The sequence below is a fragment of the Narcine bancroftii genome, chromosome 3 (assembly GCF_036971445.1).
Source record: "Narcine bancroftii isolate sNarBan1 chromosome 3, sNarBan1.hap1, whole genome shotgun sequence".
Classification (NCBI taxonomy): Eukaryota; Metazoa; Chordata; class Chondrichthyes; order Torpediniformes; family Narcinidae; genus Narcine; species Narcine bancroftii.
The window spans coordinates 97209852-97232811 of NC_091471.1; the positions used below are offsets into that span (position 1 = coordinate 97209852).

Consider the following 22960-nt stretch of genomic DNA (forward strand, 5'->3'; position numbering starts at 1 on the left):
AAAATATGAAATATTTGAATGGAAGAATGTGATAACTGTGACTGAGAAGGGAAGTCAAAGCCAATGTAAATGCATAAGAGAGGGCATACAATGAAGCAAAAACAAGTGGGAATGTAGAGGATTGGGAAGTTTTAAAAAACACAGAAGGTAATAAAAACTCATAAGGATGGAAAAATGATGTATGAAAGTAGTCTAGCAAATAATATCAAAGAGGAAACAAAAAACTTCTTTAAGTATATCAAGAGTAAAAAAGAGATGAGAGTAGATAAAGGATCATCATAAAATGATGCTAGAGAAATAATAATGGGAGGTGAGGAGATGGGAGAAGAACTGAATGAGCATTTTGCATCAGTCTTCATTGTGGAAGACATTAGCAGTGTGCCAGATGTCAAAGGCTATTAGGGAAGGAAAGTGAGTGCAGTTTTTATTTCAAGGGAGAAAATGCTCAGCAATCTGAATGGTCTAAGGCGGATACGTCTCCCAGATCAGATGGATTGCACCCTCAGGTTCCTAAAGAAGTTAGTGGTAGAGATTGTAGTGTTGTTGGTAATGATCTTTCAGGAATCAATAGATTCTGGTATGATCCTGTAGGATTGAAAAAAAACACAAATGCTATCCTTCAAGAAGGAAGGGAGGCAGCAGAAAGGTTAGCCTGATGTCACTGGTTGGGAAAATGTTAGAATCGATTGTGGAGGATGAGCTTACATATATGAGATTATGTTCTGGTTTGCTGTCTGTTGCTAGTGATGTTCCACAGGGGTCAGTGTTGAGTGCTTTTGTTAATGTATATTAATGATTTGTATTATGAAATAAATAGTTTTGTGGCTAAGTTTGCAGATGATACAAAGGTAATGGAGGAGCATAAAATGTTGAGGAAACAGGGAGATTGCATAAAGAGAGATTAGGAGAATGGGCAGAGAGGTGGCAAATGAAATAGAATGTCAGCAAGTCCATGCACTTTCATAGAAAAACTAAATGGGCAGACATTTTTTTTTAAATGGAGATAAAATTGAAAATACCAAGATGCAAAAGGACTTGGGAATATTTGTGCAGGAGAGCCTGAAGGTAAACTTGGAGGTTGAGTTTGTGGTGAAGAAGGCAAATGCAATTCTTTTCTTTCTTTTTAAAATATTTTTTATTGAGTTTAATGTATAAGCTTACATACAGTTTTAGAAATAAAACAGATAAAAAAAAATCATTTGTACACATGTAAGCACTCAGAAAATTTTAAAAAATGGATAAAACTGTTGATAATTTCTTAATAAACAGAAAAAACAATAATTTGAATTGATCCGTAAACCCTTTTGCTGAGTTCAGCCAAATAAAAAAAAATGAAAACCTACATCTAATCTACCCCCTCCCTCTAATGAAGGTCACCTTATATAATAATTAAAAATGAAAATGTGGACTTAATGGTGATCCCCAGACATCGGATAGTGAATCTCCAGAGCCCATGATAATTCTTAATTCTTCTAATTATAATAGAATTCTAAGAATGGGCCCCACAACTTTATAAATTAAAACCTTCTATCTTTAATGTTATATGTAATTTTCTCCAAACTTAAATAAGACATTACATCATGTAACCACTGTGTATGCGGAGGGGATGAATCATCTTTCCATTTCAGTAAGATTGCTCGTCTGGCTATCAACATGGTAAAAGCTAAAACTTTTTCCTGAGATGCAGATCTAGGCTTATCTGGGTCATGAGAAAAAAACAAACAGAGCAATTAACAGACAAGATTCTAAATTAATCTTAAGAATCATTGATAAAGTTTGGAAAATGTCCTTCCAGAATCTCTAAATTTGGGCACTTCCAAAATATATAGATCAGAGAAGCTTCAAAAATGTTACATTTCTCACATAATGGATCAATATCTGCATAAAAACAAGATAATTTAAGTTTGGACAAATGAGTTCTGTGTACAACCTTAAATTGTAATAAGCAGTGTCTTTCACAAAATGAAAAATCATTAATCAAACTGCGAGTAGAGTACCAATCTTCATCTGAACTTTTTATGTTCACATCTTGTCCCCAATTGTTCTTAATCCCACCCATGGAGACTAATTTTAAATCCAATAAATTATTATAAATACATGGTATTAATCCACCATGAAAATAAAACTGTAAGTTAAAAAATAGATCATGAATTGGAAATTCATGGGAAATCAGAAAGATAAGATGGAACAAAATATCTAATTTGTAAATATCTAAAAAAATGCTACAATGATCATCTTGAATAAAGAGATTATTAAAACTTTGGATGCCTAATCTATGCAATTCCTTGAAACTTGCATCCAACAAATTCGGGAAAAATATAATTTCCAATATTTATGAATTACAATTATGAAAAGTTATAAAAATTTAGTGAAAGAGAATTTTTTGCAAATACTCTATAAGATGAAACTACTATTTATCTGGTTGATCACCCTTATCTAATACAATGATGGGTCCTATTCATTCAATTAAAATGAACATTTTATCTAAATTTCTGTATCCACTTAGAACAGAGATGTGGAGGTACATCTTCACCCAGAGGGTGGTAAATCTGAGAAGTTTGTTGCCACAGGCATTTAACGAGACCAGGTCATTGGGTTTATTTAAGGCAGAGCTTGGGAGGTTCTTGATTAGCCAGGGCATCAAAGGTTATAGGGAGAAGATCAAGTTGTGAGATTGAGTGGGATAAAGGATCAGCTCATGATTAATTGATGGGGAAGACTCATGGTCTATTTCTGCTCCTATACCTTCTAGTTTTATCTGAATGAAGCAGCACAGATGTTGCAGCTGCCAAGTTTGGAGGTCTAACATTATAGACAGTGAAAGGTTTTCCTGGGATTTACAGTTCATTTTCCTCTGCATTTGTCCAAGAAACATCCAACCAAAAAGATTTCAAAATTGATCCTTATGGCCTTTACATATCAGAAGGTTCAGGATTCCAGGACCATCGAAAATTCAAGCTTCCTTAACCCTAAATTTCATATTTTTTTTCTAATTGTTGACTGCTTGCTCATCCATTCCACCTTCTCCACTTCAAAATGAATCCCTCCAGAATAACTTTCATACTTCAGAGCCTTTATGCTGCATTTGAAAGCCTGCAGGTTCTTTAGGACAGTAGCTGTGCACTTACATTCACCTCTGGCCCCAGCACTAAGTCAGATCATGAGTCCATGTGGTGGAAGTAAGGCAGGGCCAGAATAACTGGTCATACAATTGTCCTAGTAATCATAATGAATTCTGGCATCCAGCACTTGTTTAATGGCTGCCAATTTATGGTGAAAGGGAAATGAATGTTGTACCAGGAAGGACACATTGGGGACAGGAGGAAAAGTGAATACTGATGTTAACTGTACACCCCCTGGAAGTGTGCTTTGTGGCTTTTTATCTTGCAATTTCCACAAGCTGCACTTTTAACTTCTAACTTTAAATTCATTAAAATAAACCAATCTACAAAAAAACTGAAAGTGTTGCAATCATTAAACAACGTACCTGGGCAATTTGTAAACAAGGCAGGCAGGCACTCTTCCATTTCTATGGTTTAAATTCTTCCATATTAGCATATTTAGTTGCCTCAGCTAAATCACACAGATTTGCTACTTATTGGAGCTGTAAAAGGAGTTGACATCAGCATTGTTTGAGCTCCAGAATTTGCTGATCCTTCCATTGTCACTGTGGAGAGTCAAAACAAGATAAAGCAGTCTGCCAAGCAGGTCCCTCTGACACCATTATCAGTGTCAGTTTAAACATTATTTGAGCTGATGGATTGCTTTCCACTGATTGTGTGGCAGACAAAATTGATAGAATTTAATTAAAACATCATTTGTTAACTGAGTGGCAATGTTCAAAATTGAATGACTGTGCATGGGTGTGATTGGATTTGGTTAATTTGCACACGCCCACATAAACAAGTAGAATTCTATACAAATTACAATAGAGGAAGAGTCAATTTACCTGGCTAAATGACAAGGATATTTCTGCATTTAAACAGAAGGACTCATCACAGATTACACCTTTTGTCTTCTTAACCTAATATTTAATGTAAACATGTATCTGTTTTAATCACATAGTCTGGTAGTGCCATCCACCTCCAACTATATTCTGAAATAAAACTTCAGCTTCACAAAATTCTCTCCTTTGTAAAACTTCTTCCATTAACTTGCTGCATGAGGCAGCCTTCTTTAAAAAATTTTAGAGTGTTTCAAAGCCAATCTATTGATTGTAATAGTTGGTGACTGAGCCAATAATTGCATTCTCACTGCTGTTGGATTTCAGGCCTTTTACACTGTACATTATTTTCTCTTGCTCAGAAAAGAATTTCCTCACTGAACTGAGTGGGCTAAATGCTCTTTCTATTAGCAGTATGGTTCTTCATATAGCAGGGAGGTCTTGAATATTTTATTTTTATTTTTATTCTGGACTTCTTAATGGAAAGACCAAAGTCTATCCGGGTAGGCAACAGAATATAAAGCATCATCACATTGAACACTGATGCATCTCAGGGCTATGTGCTCAGCCTATTCTTGTTCATGCTACTGACCCACGAGTGCAATGCCAAATCCAGCTCCAACAAGATTGCTGATGGCACGACAGTAGTTGGCCTCATCAGCAATCACAATGATGAGTTGCTCAACAGAAAAGAGGTGGAAAATCTTGTGAAATTATGTGTGAATAACAACTTGAGTCTCAATGTGGACAAGATGAAGGAGATACAGTAATTCTGGATTTCAGGAGGACTGGAGATAACGACCCTCCACCATACATTAATAGCTCAGTAGTGGAGAGAGTAGAGAGCACCAAGTTCCTCAGAGTCCACTTAAAAAAATGAACTATACCAGACACACACACTCAACATCACCTCGTTTGTCAGGAAGGTGAGAGAGTGACTGCAATTCCTAACAAGAATGAGGTGGGCAAGACGACCAGCCACCATCCTGTCAACTTTCTACAGGAGATCTATCAAGAGTGTCCTGGCTGGCTGCATCACAGTGTGGTATGCTTTCTGTAGAGCATCAGATCAGAGATCAATCCATAGGACCGCAAGAGCAGCAAAAAGGATAATTGGTGTCTCCATTCCCCCATCAATGAGATTTACTGGGATCGTTGTCTATCGAAAGAGGGCTCTCAAAATCAGTGAGTTTCTGCCATTTTCTGGAGGGAGGGTGAGCAGCCAGATATTGTGGACTATTAGTGGACCAGTGACATGGGTAGGAAGGGTGATGAGATCCTGCAAATAGAGTTCAGGGAGTGAGGCACTAAGTTGAAGGACAGAACCTCCAGGGTTGTGATCTCAGGAATGCTTCCCGTGCCAAGTGCTAGTGAGAATAGAAACAGGAGGATAATCACCTTAACATGTGGCTAAAGAGGTGGTGTAGTAGTAGATGGTGGATCATTGGGTTCTCTTTGGGGGGGTGGGATGTGTTCCAATAGAATGGTTTGCATCTGAACTGGGGGGGGGGGAGGGGGCTAATATACTTGTAGGATGGTTTGCTAGTGCTGTTTCAGGGAGTTTAAACTCGATTTGTAGGTGGTTAGGAACCACAGTGCCAGAGCAAACAGTGGAGTGAAAGAGGAAAAAGATAATATGAAGACCTCATGTAAAGTCAAAAATCAACGGGTTGTGCATGGTGGAAATGTTTTCTTGTTTATGTGGGCGTGTTTCAATGCAAGGGGTATTGTAGAAAAGGCAGATAACCTTAAAGCATGGATTGGCATGTGGAATTATGACATTGTGGCTAATAGAGAAAATTGAGTGCAGGATGGGCAAGACTGGCAGTTCAATATTACAGCGTTCAGTTTTTCAGACCCTATAGAAACGGGGAGAATGAAACTGGGAGGAGTGTCATTGCTCGCCAGGGAAAATATCACAGCTGAGTCTCAGCCTGCCAAGTAGATGTTTCATACATCTGATAATTTCCAATATGATTGTTATCTCTTTTCCTGTTAAACAACTCTTATGAGTGTTAGGCCAGTTATTTCATGTAGCCAGTATAATCACTTTTCCTTATCCAGCTTTGGTGCGAAAACAATGTAAATGTTGGCTGGTCTATTGGTTGTTCTGTGCTCATACAGAATTGTGTGCATTATTTTTTATTAAGAGCTATCTATTAAAAAAAAATCCTATAGCACAACTTCATCTCTCTGCAGGACCTAATGAACATGAAGTGAAGCACAGGAAGGCACACCAGATGCAGCAGATATGTTTTATTAAGGCTCGGGATGTCAGAGCAAGGATGTAGCAATTCTGCGCTGTGATTATAAATGAGCCAAATTTAGTAACTGTTGATAACTGAATACTAGTTGAAACCAAATGACAACTTTAAATTATGGGGTCTATGGGAAAAGAACTGAGGACAAATTAATTAAGTATTTCAATAAGCTAACAAAGGTACAGTGGAATTAATGACCTCATTCTAAGTTATCTTTTGGGATCCACTCCATACTGCTTTATGACCAATTCTGAGACCAGAAAGAATACGCTGTGCCACAATAGCAAAACAATAAATTGCATGCTGAGCACATGCCTTTCAGACACAAAGGATCCACAGGTTGTTGGGAAACTGGGTCCACAATGTTATGGGTAAAAGATAACAGAGGGTAGTGATGTTTCTGTGACTGGGATTCTGAAAGAAGTAATGAGCCAAAGGGATTGATACTGGGACTTCTGTTTTCATGATGTCTTTGGCTTGGCTTCACGGATGAAGATTAATGGAGGAGTAATGTCCACGTCAGCTGCAGGCTTGTTTGTGGCTGACAAGTCCGATGCGGGACAGGCAGACACGGTTGCAGCAGTTGCAAGGGAAAATTGGTTGGTTGGGGTTGGTGTCATGATAATGAATATGTATGAGATGTACCGGAAGTCACGTGTTATGAGAGAGAGAGAGATAAGAGCACAAGCAGGAGAACAAAGGAAACTGGAAAATAAAGACACTGAGAAGTTTACCTGATAAAACTTGTGTTTGATGTTTTATTAACTTCACATTTCGGGCCACAAATGTGACATTGGCGACGAGGATGGGATAAGCTTGAAGAAAATTAAAGACTAAAGAAGATTACAGAGGATTACAGAAAACTTCAAGGTGATAAGAATTTTCTCTTTGACTCAGTACTTTTGGGGCTGGAATATTTCCTCATGGCTGGGGCAGACGGTGACTTTCTAACACATAGTGGAATTGCTCATTTTGACCCAACGGGTGATGCAAACACTGTAAGTGTGAAGTGGAAGGCATGGCTGGAAAAATTTGAATCCTACACCGACAGTTGTGGCCTATTTCTAGATACCGGTACAGTTGAACAAAAAGCGCAGAGGAGGGCGTTACTTCTTTTCACTGCTGGACCAGCTGTTCGGGAAACATTTAAGACACTTTTGGATACTGGAAGAAAGGATGAGTACCAGAAAGCGGTAGATGCATTAAATGCACACTATGTAGTGACACCGAATGCTACATTTCAACGCCATTTGTTTTGGAGAACGAGACAAGAAGATGGCCAGAAAACCACGCTATTCAAAGCATTATTACAATGCACTTTTACATAATATGCTCCAATCCTATAAAAGGAATATATAAAACTAATATTTATTGGCAATAAATAAACATTGTTTATTTAAGAAAATAATTGTCTAATGTAGATTTGTGTCAAATCGCTCACATGAGACTTTCACCAAAGTTAGATCGGTACCACCATGGTATAGTGTAGAGAGACCCATCACAGCAGGGACACCCATAACTTTGAACACACCCACTTAACTCTCTCTATTCCACATATAAGCTCAGCGCTTATATTTCATATATTTTAAAATGGAGCCTTGCAAAGTATTATGAGGTGGTTGAAATAGCAAGAACAATATAACTTTAACATTACAAATTTAAAACAGCGGTCAGAAATTTCCAACCGTGTTATATCAAACCCATGCTTTTCGAAACTGTGTTATACATGGTTTGCCTGTATATTCAGATATATCAATAACTTGGATGAGAGTATAGGTTGTTTGTTAATAATTTGAATATTAAATAAAAATTGAACTTTGAAATTAATAATTGAGAAGTTAGAAACAGAATCAGATAAACACCAGCTATGGCAGGACTTGGAGGCCATAATATCCTTCAAGCTGAAATCTAACATCATACGTGGCCGTGATGCTTCACTCCTTGATGAGCTTAATTGCTTTCCTGCTTTCTTTGAAAATGAGAATTAAACTGTACCTATTAGAATCCCTGCAGAGTTTGGCCACTCTGTGATATCTGTTTCAAAGGCCATATTTCAAGAGGGTGAACACTCACAAAGCCTCAGAACCTGATGGTGTAGTTGGCAGGGTACTGAAAATCTGTGACAACCAACTTGCTGGGGTGGGTGGGGGGGTCTTGGACATTTTCAATCTTTCATTGCTGCAGTCATAGGTTTCCACTCGTTTCAAAATTGTATCAATCATACTGATGCCTAAGAAGAGGAGAGTGAGCTGCCTTAATGACTAAAGCCCAGTAGCACTCATGTCTACTGTGATCTACTGCTTTGAGAGGTTGGAATTAACTCAACTTAAGTAAAAACCTCTGCAATTTGCCTACCACCAGATGCAATCTCACTGGCTTTCTACTCAACCCTGGATCACCTTGACAACAGCAACCCATACATGAGGCTGCTTTACTTAATTACAGTTCAGCTTTCAACACCATCATCCCCTCAGTACTGGTCAGCAAGCTTCAAAACTTGGGCATCTATACTTCCCTCTGCAACTGGATTGTTGACTTCATCATTGAAAGATGGACCAGTGCGGACCAGTGGTAACATCTCCTACTTATCCCTCTGCTCTACTATCTCTACACCCATGACTGTGGCTAAGCACAGTTTAAATCCTTCTCCAAATTTGCCAATGATCCCACTCTTGTTGGAAGAATCACAGATGGGAAAGAGGAAAAATACAGGAGTAAGATAGATCAACTAGCTGAGTGGTATAACAAAAATAACTTTGCACAAAGGAATTGATTGTGGACTTCAGAAAGGGGAAGCCAGGAGATCACATACCAGTTCTCACTGCGGGGGTCAGCAGTGGAGAGGGTAAGAAATATCAGATTCTTGGGTGCCAACATCTTTGAAGACCTCTCCTGGAACCATCATGTCAATGCAATAATGACGAAAGCATGCCAGCAGCTATATTTTGTAAGGAGATTAAAGAGATTTGGTATGTCACCAAAGGTTCTTGCAAATTTTTACAGGTGTACCATGGAGAGCATTCTTACTAGCTGCATTACTGTCTGGTATGGAGGTACTAATGCATTGGACAGGAATAGGCTACAGCTAGTGCCATCATGGGCATTAGTTTTTCCCTCCATTAATTACATATTGAAGAGGTGGTACCTCAAGAAAGCAGCATCTACCATCAAGGTCCCTCACCTCCCATGTCATGTTCTGATTGCTACCATGTGGAAGGAGGTACAAGAACCTAAAGACACAAACTCAACATCACAAAAACAGCTTCTTACCCTCTGCCATCAGATTCCTGAATGGACAATGAATCTATGGACACTATTTCACTCTTTCTCTTTTATGCACTATTTATTCTTTTAATCTTGCATTTACATAAATGTAATTTTTGGTAATTGTTGCACCTTGTTCTGCACCATGCTTCTGCCACAACACAACAAATTTCATGGCATGTGTTCATCACAATAAACCTGATTATGATTCTGAACATTGTTGGGGTCAGAACAAGTGATGATGTAATAATTGTGCCTCCTATTAAGGTACAAAAATACACAAAAGAACCACAAAATACAAGACACAGATTTTATTTGAGTCATGCCAACAGGAATGAGTAGTATTAATGTCAGGTAGCCAGTGCTCTATCAGAATCTCATTCGAAGGCTGAAGTAAAAACAGTACAATATTTAAGGCATATTCTTGGATTCAAATTTGATATACATCTCTCTGAACTCATTTCTTACATCTGTTGGGCTCTTGGATATGGCTTCTGTCTTGCCATGTTTTGGACAGGCCTCAGCCTGCTAATAGTCAGCAGTCCCCTCAACCTTTATTCCGGGGACCATTTGCTGATTTCATGTTAATCTTGAGATTCTTGCCCCCACCAACTAGCTTCCCACCACTGTCCACTGCTTTTTTTTCTGGTTGACTAAATCTCAAGTTTCCACATCCTATTTTTTGTCAGAGTCCCAAGGTCATGTCCATAAAGCTACCATGTTCATGAAGATCTATTTATACTGATCCCATAAACCAGCACAAAATCAACACTGTCTTGATGAACCAAGCACTTGCCTGCATACTGCTAAAATATTATGAGAGACTTTACACCCTGTCAAGCAGTGTGTTCTCATGTACTTGATCCTAATCATCCATGTGAAAAGATTCTTCCCCTTGACTAGAATATCAAATAAGGATCTAAAGTTGGACATATGATGACATTTTGGAGGACTGTTGGGCAACAATCCATAGTTTCAATATGGAAGTCAGAAAAAAACTCCTATTTCTTGTGGATCCATAGTTATACTGGTAATTATTTTTAATTACCTATCTTTGGTGGCCTATCTTCTGGGATCACTTTGAATAGTCTCCTTCAAATCTTCAAGCACCACGCACAATATTCAGTCTTTGGTTTGCTTCCAAAGCCATACTAGTTTGTGAGCCATGTAGATGTACGTCCATACATTTGCCAAAGGAAGAATCTGCTTGCCACAAGATAATGCAACAAAAGCTCCCATGAGTTGGGGTGAGGCAAATGTTTCATGAAGAAAACTGTACAGATCAGACCTACATTCCCTGGAGTCTCGTAGAATAAAAGGTAATTTGCTGAGTGGGTAGATGGTAATGCAATATTTTTACAGCTGGTGAGTCTGGATGAAGTGATTACAGATGATTTCTAAAACTTGGCCTCCTAACTGGAACTCATTACAACCATTCTCTGGAAGGTGGCCAGAATGATTCAATTTCTAGGTCCAATCTATATTTCTCTCTCAATATATATTCTGCTGGGAATGAGACATTTACAATATTTAAAGCAAAGTCTGCATTTTGATGAAAGTTTGCAAACTTTGGATTGCTTTAAAGCTTAGACACTGATACTGATAGGGGCTGTCTATATTAACAAAAACAACATGGTGACTTCAAAAGCTTAACTTTGATACATTGAATATCCAGCCATCTCCTCTACTATTTAGAAAATAATGATGCTTGGTCTGTGGATTTGTTCAATGTTTCTCTGATAGATTCTGTGTAAACTTTGATAATTATGAAACATTTGTGATCTTTGTCCATTTCTTCCTTCTCCCTAAAATGTTTCCAGAAAACGCTAGTAATATGGATGTTTTAACAGTGATGAATTTTGCTTAATTCTGTGACTGAACAAAAAGTCAAATTTGACAGGAGCAAAATAAAGAACATAAAAAGAAAGAGTTTCACATTAGATTCTTTATTCTCCAGCAAAATAAACAAAATTTCATCACATTACGTCAGTTTTTGTGGAAAAAATATCAAACAACCTTGGTTGAAAGAAGTTGAGAATATCTGTCATGTCAGGAATAATCATAATTCTCCGATCCCATCCTCAAAGACTTGGTGCCAAATAACCCTTGGGTACAGTTTTTGAAATCATTTATTTTCTTCATGTTTATTTGTAGCAACCTCAAGAAAAGTGATGAGACATTAAAATCAATGATATTGAAAGGATCATCATTTACTTGGTCCACCATCACGTGATCCCCAGTTCGAATTTTTTTGCCGGCTATTTTTATATTTCACATAGATCGCTTTTACATAGATATATTTTGAACAACTATTTTCGACTTTCTAGAAACCATTTTGCTTCATGGTACAATATTATAATAGGAATATGTGTGAGAAATTCATTTCCATCTGTCAGTGCTGAGGAAAGATCAGCAGCCATACAGGAGAGAGAATGATTTGACAAAAACTCTTTTGCAATGCATTTGAGAGTACCATTCACATCTGAGACCAGGTCCAGTGGTTGAGCAAAGTCCCTCTGCAAACATTTGACATTGGATCAGACTTTCGGGCGAAGTATAGGCACTCAACAAGGAACCAAGATTCCTATGCAAATGCATCCCAAAGGCAGCACCTTGCTGATCATTCCACAAGCATGCACTGACTTTGAACTTCCTTATTGCCTGAAGTCATGACGTTTCCACAGCACTGGTATCTCTGAGAATGGCCTGCACATGGGTGGACCTGCCACATGAGGTTTTGCTCTATTCATTTAAGTGAAGAATGGCAGCAAGGGATTAAGCTGCACAATGCATTTTTGTTATTTTGAATATGAATGTTTATCAGTATTCTAAATGTGTTAATTTTTTTTTACATTTTCTCTTCAACGTTTTAATGCAACTGTTGAAAATTTGTTTAAGATTTAATCACCTTGGAGTGATTTGACTATTCTTGAATATTTGTGAACATCAGAAACATTTAGTGCTGTTCCACAGGTTTAACAATTGGTTAGGAGGTCTGCTACAGAGTGAAGCACAAAGGTTTGTAGATGCTATGATTACAGTAACAACAACAAAATACTGGAGGAGCTGAGCATCCATGGGAAGTAAAGACATATAACCAATGTTTCGGGCCTGACCCCTTCATCGAGATATGAGATAAAGTAGTCCGGCTGAAGGAGAAGGGAAGAAAGGGCATGGGGAGGAACCCAGGCCAATAGCCAGAACTCATAATTGGAGATTGGTAGGAGGACAGGAGAGGAAAGTTGAGGATTAATTAGGGGAGGGATTACTCTGTGAATGCAGAGCTGAAGGAAAGAAGACCAAGGGATAGGGAAAGAGAGAGTCAGAGCTAGCAGAAAGGAGGTGCAGAGGGGAGAGGGTTGGGGGAGGGTGGGGGGCGGGGTTGATCAAATGGGAAGTAGAGAATTCATTGTTAATTTTAATCCCATCTGTTTGGAAGGTGCCAAAACAAAATATGAGCTGTTGTTCCTCCAATTCGTGAGTGGTTTCTGACAGACTTAAGAATGAAAGGCGAAAAGTTTAGAGGGAAGATTGGGGGGGCAATCTTCACACACAAAGTAGTGGGAGTGTGGAAAGAGCTGCCAGCTGAAGTGGTGAATGTGGGCTCAATTGTAACAGATACATGGGTGGAAAGGTTATGGAGGTCTATGGATGGTGCAGGTCAGTGGGATTAGGCAGGAAAATAGATTGATACAGACTTGTTTCTGAGCTATAATGTTCTATGGTTCTGAGGAAATGTACGAAACCATGGTCAGCTACATCGGCAGGGGAATGTGATGGGGAATTTAAATGGGTTGCCATTGGGAGATCGCTGCTATTGAGATTGACAGAACTAAGGATCTCTTAGTTTGTGTCCAGTCTCTCTGATGTAGAGGAGTCCACAATGGGAGTACCAGATTCCCTTTTCAGATTCACAAGTGAAATATTGCCTTACTTGGACGAACATTTTGGGACCTCAATAGGTGGTGAGGGAGGAGTGTGAGCACGAGTGCAGACACAGAGATAGAGCTTAAGGGGGCATTTAGTGGGAAAGGAGGAGTGGACGAGGGACTCATGGAGAAAGCAGTTGTTGCAAAGGGTGGTAAGGGAGGAGAAGGGAAGATATGTCTGGTGGTGGGATCACGTATTATCTGGTGGAAATCGTGGAGGGTGATATGTTGGATGCGGAGGCTGGTGAATCCTGTCCTTGTTGTGCAGGTATACAGGTAGATATACTGTGAATGAGGGCAAGTTGACAAAGGAAAGCCTGTTGAAGTGGAAAAGAAGTGGAACTTAACCTGAAGATCAGCAGACAGTCATTATTTTGCCACTAATTTCAAAATTCTGAATTAATTTGAACAATCTTGTTGCGGTCCCTGCTGCGGTTTGCCATGTTAATAAAAATCAGGAATGTGTTCTCAATGGAGTTCTTCCAATGTCTCTTGCAATTATAACAATTTCAACAGGATAATTGGTGATAACCTCATAGAAGCATTTTTTTTAAATTTAGAGTTGGAGCACGGTAACCGTCCCTTTCAGACCATGACCCTGTGCTGCCCCAAATACACCAATTGATCTACAAAGCCTGCATTATTTTGGAGGATAGGAGGCAACTGAAGCCCCTGGAGGAAACCCACTCAGGTCACTGGGTGAATGTACAAATTCCTTACAGAGAGTGCCAAATTCAAAACAGTTGCTGGCACAGTAATAGTGTTCCAATGCTTACCATGGCGCCCTCAAATTGTGTACATTAATCCCATTGCTCCACGCTTTCTGCGAGATTATGATAGGAATTCAGAAAACCCCACCAGAAAGTCTATTTATTTAAAAAATTTCAAGTCACATTTATGGAGAATGCGAGGCTTAAAGAGCTCTGGTCCTAATGGAATGCATGCCACGGTTCTGAAAGAAATGGCAAATGTTATAGGCAGATGTTATTGGAGATAATTTACCAAAATTCTCAGGACTCTGGGCAGGGGCCTGTGGATGGGAAGGCGGCAAATGTCACACCACTATTCAAAAAAGGATGTAGGCAAAAGGCAGGGAATTATAGGTAAGTTCATTTAACATCTGTAGTTAGGAAAATGTTTGAAGTTGTTATTAAAAAAGAAATAACGAGGTATCTGGAGCAAAATGGATCCATCAGGCAGACATAGAATGGACTCAGCAAAGGCTGGTCCTGTTTGACAAATTTACTGGAGTTCTTTGAAGATATACAGAGTGCAGTAGATAGAGGGGAGCAGATGGATGCTGCTTACCTGAATTGCCGCATAAAAGATTTGTACAGAAGATAAGGATACATAGAGTTAGGGATGATGTATTAGCATGGATAGAGGATTGGTTAACCAATAGAAAGCAAAGATTTGGGATACATGGGTGTTTTTCTAGTTGGCAATCAATGGTGAGTGGTGTGCAGCTGGGGTCGGTGCTAGGCCTCAGTTGTTCAGGATATACATTGATGATCTGGAAAAAGGGGCAGAGTGTAATGTATCTTAGTTTGCTATGGCACTAAAATGAGTGGAAAAGCAAATCGTGCAGAGGATGCAGAGAATCTGCAGAGAGATGGAGATAAGTGAGTGTGAAAGGGTTTGGCAGATGGAATACAATTTTTAAATTTTAAATTTAGACATACAGCAAGGTAACAGGCCATTTTGAAAGGTGGGAGGAAACCAGAGCACCCAGAGATAACCCACAAAGACACGGGGAGAACGTACAAACTCCTTACAGACAGCAAGGGATTTGAACCCAAGACCAATCCCAATCGTTGGCACTGTAAAGGCTATGCTAACCATGCAATGTTACAATGTTGGTAAATATGAGTTTATTCACTTTTGAAGGTAAAATTGAAGATCAGATTATTATCTAAATTTCAAATGATTACAGCATGCTGCCATGCAGAAGGATTTGGGTCTCCTTGTGCATGAATTGTAAAAGTTTGGTTTGCAGGTGGAGCAGACTATCAAGAAGGAAAATGGAATGTTGGCCTTCATTGCTAGTGGGATTGAATTTAGGAACAGGGAGGTTATGCTGCAACTGTACAAGGTAAGTGTAGTGTATACAGTTTGTGCCCCCTTATTTGAGGAAGGATGTTCTGGCTTTGGAGGCAGTCCAGAGGAGGTTCACCAAGTTGATCTCAGAGATGAGGGGATTAGTCTGTGAGAAAAGATCAAGTCATTTGGGACCGTGCTCACTGGAATTAAGAAAAATGAGAGCGGATGTTATAGATACATATAAAATTATGAAGGGCATATTTTAGATAGAAATAAGTAAGTGTTTTCCATTAGTGGGGAGACTAGAACTAGGGGAAATAGCCTCAAGATTCAGGGTAGCAGATTTAGGACAGAGATGAGGGGGAACTGCTTTTCTCAGAAGATGGTGAATCTATGGAATTTGCTCCTCTTTAAAGTAGTGGAGACTACCTCAGTAAATTTATTTAAGACAAAGTTGAAAAGGCAGGTAAATGGGTAAGAGCCTATTATCAGATCAGCCATGATCTCATTGAATGGTGGAGCAGGCTTGACAAACCAAATGGCCTGATCCTGCTCCTATTTTTTCATGTTCTTAATAAATATTGCTTTGATATTGGCAGAGGGAATCTTCTGAATTGGTTTGGAGACATAATATTGAAGTAGACCTCAGAGTTACTCTTGCCCATAAATTTAGCCTGGGGCATCTGGGCTGAAAGTATTAAGTTGTACTATTAGGTATTCAAAGGCAGGATACATTGAGCTGATGATCTTTAAATTCAACTTTAGCTCTACTAACTATGAATGAATTTCTCAATATTTGTACCAAACTGTGCCATATTTTATTTCATAGAAATATCAGGTCAGAAAATTAGATTTAGCAGGACGAAAGACTGGAAAGGTTTTATGAAATTTAACAATGAAGAAAATTTGTCAAAGGTCAAAATATTTTTCTCATTTTTCATGAACAATTGAGATTAAATTACAGTTCTAAAGTGTCATAACCTCTGTTGTCTACCTGTGTTGTCTCCATTTACGGACCAAATATAGACACCAATACAAAAGGATGACTTGAATTCTTAAATGTACCTTTTATATTATCAAACATTCAACTTTGGCAGCTGTGAAAATCTGCAGTGAAGCAAGTGCCATGTTTACTTTAGTTTTGCAGTCGTTGATAATAACATTCTTTTACCGAAGATCTACTGAAACAGTCTCTCAGGTTATTTTTTTGAAAGTAGTATCATCCAAATAAACACAAGAAAAACATAACTAACTCATTGATATAATCTGCAAACATTGGTGCCCTCGTGAGAATTTTAAAAAGGGGTAGATTTATTAATAACAATCATTTATTAAATCTTTGCAATTGTCTCAAACCAGAAGCCCACTAAAATTAATCACTTTTGTTGGTTCTCTGTCATAAATTGAGCAGATTGGGAAAAAAAAACTCCACTTCGATGTCTAAAAATTTTGCTGAGAATGCAGCACAGAAAGAAAGAAATCCATGTATCGGGTAATTTAAAAAAAAACTTTGACATACAGCACAGTAAAAGGCCATTTTGGCCCAAGAGCCTGTACCACCCAATTACATCCAATTGACTTCCAAACCCCAGAACATTTCAAAAGGTGGGAGGAAACTGGAGCCCTCAGGGAGAACCCACACAGACACGGGGATAATGTGCAAACTCCTTTCAGACAGTTTTTGATTCCAATCCCAGTCCCAATTGTTGACGCTTACAGTATTATGATAACTGCTACACTATCCCTGCCACCCTATGTAAATTTGACCTTACTACAATAATCTACACAATATCTGCTTTACAGGGGTGACCAAACAAATCATTCACAGTTAGGGAGCACGATTAGTGTAATGGTTAGTGCAATGCTATTATAGCACCAGCGACTGGATTTGAATCTGGCCCTGTCTGTAGAGTCTTTATGTGGGTTTTCTTGAAGTGCTCCAGTTTTATCACACCCTCCAAAATGTACAGGGATGTTATTTACATGGACTCTAGTAAGGCCTTGACAAGGTCCCAAATGGGTAGTTAGTCAGGAAGTTTCAGACGCTCACGCTCGATATTCACGGTGAAGAGTAAACTGGATTTGACATTGAATTCACTCTATGGGAGAAAACTGAGAGAGGTATTGGATGATTGCTTCTCATACTAGAGGCCCGTGAATAGTGGTGTGCCTCATGGATCACTGCAGAGTCCATTGTTGTTTGTCATCTATATATGACAAGCATGTGGTAAATTGGATAAGTAGGTTTGCAGACGACACTAAAGATTGGAGGTGCAGTGTACAGCAAAGAAGGCCTTTCAAGTTTGCAGAGGGATCTGGACCAGCTGGAAAAATGGGAATGGCGATTGGATTTTAATGCAGAGAAGCCTAAGTTGTTGTATTTTGGAAGGACAAACACAGTAAATGGTAAGGAACTGAAGAGAGTGGTAGAACAGAGGCCAAAAGAGCTCAAGCTTGAAATGTCGATTATGTACTGTACTTTTACCTTTTCTATATAGAGGACACTGTTTGACCTGATGAGTTTCTCCATTTTTGATTTTTACTTCAACCACGGTTGTGTCTTACTTCGGAAGAACGGAGAGATCTGGGAATACAGATACATAATTTCCTGAAAGTGGCACCACAGTAGGATAGGGTTGTAAAAAGAGCTTTGGGTATATTGGTCTTCAACGACCAAAGTATTGGGGTGATGTGTTAAAGTCATGGAAGATATTAGTGAGGCCAAATGTGGAGTATTGTGTGCAGTTTTGGTCACCTAACTACAAGAAATATAGCAATAAGATTAAAAGAGTACAGAGAAAATTTACTTGGATGATACTGAGTCTTTGGAAACTGAGTTACAGGGAAAGGTTAAACAGATTAGGACTTTATCCCCTGGAGCATAGAAGAATGAAGGGAGACTTTATAGAGACATACAAATTTATGTTGGGTATGGATAGAGTAAATGCAGGTAGGCATTTTTCACTGTTGTAAGGTGAGATACAAACTGGAGGACTTGGTTCAAACATGAAGGGGGAAAAGATTTGGGGAGGAACATTAGGGGGGAAACTCCTTCACACAGAGAGTAGTGGGAGTGTGGAATGAGCCACCAGCTGAAGTGGTGAATGCAGGCTCATTTTTAACATTTAATAAAAACTTGGACTGGTATATGGATGGGAGTGGTTTGGAAGGTTATGGACTGTGCAATTCAATGGAACTAGGTCGAATAATAATTTGGCACAAACTAGAAGGGCCAAATGTCCCTTATCGTGAAAATTAAATGAACATTCATGGCATAACTTTAATACTACTTCTACAGATGTTGCAATTTTGCGTGCAAGATCAAATATAAGATTCTGTGTGTTTCATTGTTTTAATTGAATGTGCTTATACATTTCTTTACGCAATAAACTTGCAACACAAGGAATGCAAAGATTTTAGATTTGCTTTGCCTTTCATGGAATCAATAAACTGGTATTATTTTTGGTTCTCAGTTTCAAATTTGTAGCTCTCCTTGATTTAATATAATTGTGTAACCTTTGCACTAGTTATTTGACTGCTCATATTTGCCATTAGCCCAATTGATTCATCAAAGGGCAAAATCCCTGAAAGCAATTACATGCTGACAAGTGTGGAACAAACAAGTCTTCTGTGCCCTAGTTACAGGTCTGTTTTTGCACGATTTTCTTTGGGCTAATATATTTTCAGGCCAGCTTTTAATTTAGAGATGTAGCACAGTAACAGGCCCTCTGGCTCATGAGCCCTTACTACTCTATGTGACCAATTAACCTTCTAACTCAGTATGTCTTTGGAAACTGGAGCACCCAGAGGAAACCCACAGGATTTCTCAAGATTTAACTTGCAGGTTGAGTTACTGGTAAGGAAGGCAAATGCAATGTTAGCATTTTTTTTTTGGAGGACTATAACCACAGCACTATAGAATATTGCAGGCCCTTCAACCATTGTGCCAAACTATTATTCTGCCTTCTCCCACTGATCTGCACCCAATCTATATCCCTCCATACCCCTCCCATCCAGGTACCTGTCCAATTTTTTTTTAATTAAAAAAATTGAAACTGCATTCACCACTTCAGCTAGCAGCTCATTCCACACGCTCCTTACTCTGTGTGAAGAAATTTGCTGTAATATTCCCCCTAAACTTTTCCCCTTTCTCCTTAATCCACATATTCTGGTTTGTATCTTACCTAATCTCATTGGAAAAAGTTTACTTGCATTTATTCTTGCAACATCCATCATAATTTTGTATACCTCAATCAAATCTCCACTCATTCTTATATGCTCTAAGGAATAAAGTCCTAACTTGTTTAACCTTTCACTGTAACTCAGTACCTCAAGTCCTGGCAACATCCTAGTAAGTTTTCTCCGCAGTCCCTCAAACTTAGTGATCTTTTTCCTGTGGTTAGGTGACCAAAGATGCACAAAATACTCCAAACTTGGCCTCACCAATATCTTATACTTTACCATAACATCCCAATGAGTATATTTGATTTTTGAAGGCCAATATGCCAAAACCAGAGAGCCATAAGTAATTTCAGCACAGAAACAGGCCACTCAGCTCCTTTAGTCTGTGCTGAACCATTTCTTCCCTAGTCCCACTGACCTGCACCTAGTCCATAGCCCTGCATACCCCTCCCATCCATGTACCTGTCCAAATTCCTGTTAGATGTTAAAATTTAGCCCACAATTATCATTTTAGCTGGAAGCATGTTCCACACTCCCACCACTCTCTGTGTGGGGAAAAAAGATCCCCTCTCATGCTCCTCCTAAACGTTTCCACTTTTCACTCTTAATCCATGTTCTCTAGTTTATACCTCTCCTACCCTCAGTGGAAAAAGCATATCTACATTTAGTTTGTCTATCCCCCTCATAATTTTAAATACCTCTATCAAATCTCCCCTCATTCTTCTACCCTCCAGGGAATAAAGTCCAAACCTGTTTAACCTTTCCCTATAACTGAGTTCCTGAAGTCTGGCCAACATCCTAGTAAATCTTCTATGTACTCTTTCAATCTTTTTGATACCTCTCCTGTAGTTAGGTGACCAAAATTGCACCCAATGCTCCAATTTGGCCTCACCAAAGTCTTATACACATTTAACATAACATCTCAACTCCTGCACTCAGCACTTTGATTTATGAAAGCCAATATGCCAAAAGTTCTCTTCACAACCCTATCCACCTGTGATGCCACTTTCAGGGAATTATGTATCTGTATTCCCATATCCCTCTGTTCTAATGCACTCCTCAGTGCCATACCTTCTACATCCTTTCTTGGTTTGTATTTCCAAACTACTACACCTTATACTGCAACTCATTTTTCCAGCTAGTCTTGATCTCTCTACAAGCTTTCAAAATGTTCTTTGCTGTCCACATCACCTCTAATCTTAATGTCATCTGCAAATTTGCTAATTCAATTTACCACATTATCATCCAGATCATTGATTCAGATGATAAATACTGATTTCCTGAGGCACACCACTAGCCACAGGCCTCCAATCAGAGAAGCAATTATCCATTACTATTCTCTGGCTTCTCCTGTCCAGCCATTTTCAAATCTAGTTCACTACTTCACCATGAATACCTAGCATTTGAACCTTCCTGACTAATCTCCCATGCTGGTCTTTGTCAAAATCCTTGTTAAAGCCCATGTAGACATCAACAGGCTTTCCTTTGTCAACTTTTCTGGTAAACTCAAAACACTAAGGTTGATTAAACATGACCAACCATGCACAAAGTCATGTTGACTATCTACAGCTACCCAAATAATTGTATATCTGATATCTTAGAATACCTTCCAATAATTTACCTTCTACTGATGTCAGGCTCACCAGCCTATAATTTTCTGTTACTTTTGAACCTTTTTTTAAACAACAGAACAATGTGAACTACTCTGGCACCACACCTATAACTAAGGGCATTTTAAATATTTCTGTCAGAGCCACGGAACTTTCTACACTAGCCTCCCTCAAGGTCTGAGGGAATATCTTGTCAGGCCCTGGGGATTTAACCACCCTTATTTGCTCTAATCTGTATAGATTCCATGACCTCACTGCCTGTTTTCCTTACTTCCCATGACTCTGTGCCCTTTTACTGAGTAAATACTAATGGGAAAAATGTTTAAGAATTCTCCCACCTCTTTTAGCTCCATAAAAAGCCAGCCACTCTGATGTTCAAGGGGATATATATATTTTTTTGCTTATTATCCTTCTGCTCTTTATATACTTCTAGAAATCCTTAGGAATTTCCTTCAGATTGTCTGCCAAAGCAACCTCATTTCTTCTTTTAGCCTTCCTGATTTCTTTCTTGAGGTTTTTCATGCATTTTTAATTCCTTAAATACCTCATTTGCTCCATGTTGCCTATACCTGTTACATACCTCTCTCTTCTTCTGAACCAGATCCAACCTATTCCATGAAAACAAGGTTCCCTATGCCTGTTAACATTGCCTTTAATCCTGACAGGAATATACAAACTCTGTTCTCTCAAAATTTCACCTTTGAGGTCTTCCACTTATCTCACATATCCTTTCCTGAAAACAACTTATCTCAATCCACGTATTCTAGATCCTTCCTCATTTCCTCAAAATTGGCCTTTCTGCCACTTAGAATCTCAACCTAAGGCCCAGATCTATCCTTCTCCATAATAAACTTGAAACTAATGGCATTATGATCACTGGTCCCAAAATGTTCCCTTACACCTACCTCTGTCACCTGCCCTGTCTCGTTCCCTAATAGGAGATCTAGTATGGAATTCCAAGGGGGTGTGGTGTGATAGCATAGGTGGGAGATGTGGGAAGACACCTCTCCCAACAGAACTATTAAAAACACGATTTTAAAGTTTCTGAAAACTTTTTTAAAAATACTGAGTATAAAACTAACATATTTTTAAGAGAATAATGAGGAAGACAAAAGCACAAACTGTAAAAAAAAAAAGACTCAGAAACAACTTTCAAGTACTGAAGAACTTGGGCCTACCTTCAAGATGGAGCCTGGGGGGTTCAATTTCTGTTCATCCAAAACGGCAAATTGCAGTCCCTGGGTAAGCCACAGCTGACCCCGGCGCTGACACTGCAGCGCATCGGGGAAGATGGTGCCAAAGCTCCTAAGATATCCTCCTCCTGAGTATGAAGAACAACCGCACATGTAGCAGGAGGACCTAGCCTCTCACGGCCCAGTGAACCTGGATCATTGGGAGGGGACACCAATTAATAGCAGGTTGAAATGCTGTCAATATCGATGGAGAAGGAAGGAGACATCATGGGGGGACTGGAAGAGGAAGGAATCTATCCAGGTACAGAAGAAGAAGAAACTGTAATATATAAAGGTAGACTTTTATCCAAGCAGGTGCAAGGGAAGTTTAAATTTGATCCTCATTATTCAGGTTCAACAAGTCAATATGATACGTTATCTAAACAGAGATTATGGCAAATCAGATGAATCAAGACTTTAATCTTTGAAAGAACAGTTTACTGGTATGAAAGAAGAAATGACATCAATTAAGTCTGATGTGATAAAGTGTGTGAGGCTG

General features: G+C 38.9%; 1 protein-coding gene and 1 long non-coding RNA gene across 2 annotated transcripts in view; one reads left to right on the forward strand and one right to left on the reverse strand.

The window, feature by feature from the left end:
• LOC138757382 (uncharacterized) overlaps positions 1-9606 on the reverse strand; it is a 28622-nt gene extending 19016 nt beyond the window's left edge. The window contains exons 1-2 of the long non-coding RNA XR_011353557.1: positions 9475-9606; positions 3488-3667 (exon numbers count right to left, since the gene is read on the reverse strand). This is a non-coding gene — a long non-coding RNA (uncharacterized lncRNA). The remainder of the gene's footprint in view (positions 1-3487; positions 3668-9474) is intronic.
• Positions 1-22960, forward strand: part of LOC138757379 (zeta-sarcoglycan) — a 596661-nt gene that overhangs the window by 127369 nt on the left and 446332 nt on the right. The window lies entirely within an intron of this gene.